Raw genomic sequence first — 1,993 nt, 5'->3', positions numbered from 1 at the left:
AAATACCACAATACTTTAAAAAATATGCCATTTAAACCAAAAACTGTTGATTCTCATAAGCTATGTTTTCTTTATAAACAAGAAAGCTCTTGCAAATTAAAAGTCGAGGCCCTGAAAGAAGCAGATCAAAGACGCTATGCTATAACAGTTGAAGGTCATCTTGGCTAGAAATAGAGTTCAAGAGTTGGATAGGGCTTGAACGTGGAAGAGGCCTCTTTTGTGAGGCTAGAGATAAAGGAATAGACTTCTGAGGAACACATAATGAGAAGCAGCATCAGCCTCAAGAAACACCAACACTGTCATTGTCAGTGAGGAGAGCAAGGTGGGTGTGAAGTAAATGTCAGATTCTTTGCAGACCATTAACTGCCTTTCTAAGAATAACTGCCTCCGCTGCAATCATGTGAACTGATCTCTGTGCTGAGTGGTCCTCACCAGTAGCCTTCCATAACTGTTCACATGTCACCTATGTATTTTCCAAGGAAGTCATGAATAACCGTGGCCCAATAATTTGCTAAATCCCATTCAAACTGCCCAGTGTAGATGACCATATTTTCAATGGCTGAAAACATGATTAAGATGCCTACAACTAAAGATGAAGTCATCAGAAAGGTGGTAGTGATATAGGTGGAAAAGCTCCAGTATCAGAATTTGGGTGAGGATAAAAACCAAGGCAGCTCACTCCCTATATACATCTTCATTGCAACTCCTTCCTTTGATTCGATAGACTACTTCAAAATAAATTCTCTTGCTAAATGTAGAACTTGATTTTTGTTGAATGTACTCTAAAGACCTCAGCTGATACATGGTTTCGTGCCCTTTAGCAAGTTTGATAACATTGTCACATTCATTTTCTCATTTTTTTTTCAATAACACAATGCTGTGATGTCTAGAGAAGGCAGGTATTACTATCTTACAAAGAAGAAAACTGAGTCACAACATGGTTAAATGTTTTATCAAGGTTGTAAAGTTAAAAAGGAAATTCATCAGTCTAATGGAGGTTCTCATTTTGACAAAACCTTTACACTATACCACTTTCCAATGTTAAGTCTAGGAAATGTATAGCGTGACAAAAAAATGAAATGCCTATTCAGCAAATACCAAAATTAGGAAACTACATTTAAGAACATACCCAATCCAAGCTGTTTGTGTTCAGTTTTGGTCTTCTCTACCATCTCATTTAAATAAAAGAGACTTCTCTGCAGCAAGTCATCAAAACAATATAACCTCTGCCAGGAATTTTTTGACAGAGTCTTGCTTTGTCACCTAGGTTGGAGTGCAGTGCCATGATCTCAGCTCACTGCAACCTCCACCTCCCAGGTTCAAGAGATTCTTGTGCCTCAGCCTCCACATAGCTGAGATTACAGGCATGTGCCACCATGCCCAGCTAATATTTGTATTTTTATTAGCGACAGGGTTTTGCCCCTGTTGGCCAGGCTGGTCTCGAATTCCTGGCCTCAAGTGATCCGCTCACCTCAGCCCTCCAAAGTGCTGGGAATACAGGCATGAGCCACAACAGCTGGCGTGAACTACTTTTCTTCATTTAGGGTACATATTCACATACGGAAAGGCAAATCAGGTGTACTGGTTAATACAATTTCTCGCCTGAGCACTTCTTCTTAGTCTTCCTGGTTAGTTTCAAGTTGAAATTGCTCTGTCCTTAAGCCACCTGATATACAAGACACTGCTTTCTACCTATGATCCCGTATCCAGAATTTTGTATATTCTTACCTTTCCAAAAGCATCCAACCTAGGCTACTCTTTTTAATCATGACACTTTCTTCCTGTATTTCACTATTTTCTAAAATTTCCTTATTTTTCCCCATTCACTGTGACTTTTTAATAATTTATTTTAGAAGAGTTTTAATTTTGTGGAAAAACAGCAATGATACTACAGATACTGCTCATATATCCCACACCCACTTTCCCCTATTATTAATGTCTTATATTAGTATGGTACATTTCCCACAATTAATGAACCAATATTGATTTATTT

This window comes from Cebus imitator, unplaced genomic scaffold (genome assembly GCF_001604975.1).
Source record: "Cebus imitator isolate Cc_AM_T3 unplaced genomic scaffold, Cebus_imitator-1.0 Scaffold171, whole genome shotgun sequence".
NCBI lineage: Eukaryota > Metazoa > Chordata > Mammalia > Primates > Cebidae > Cebus > Cebus imitator.
This window is presented reverse-complemented; position numbering follows the sequence as displayed.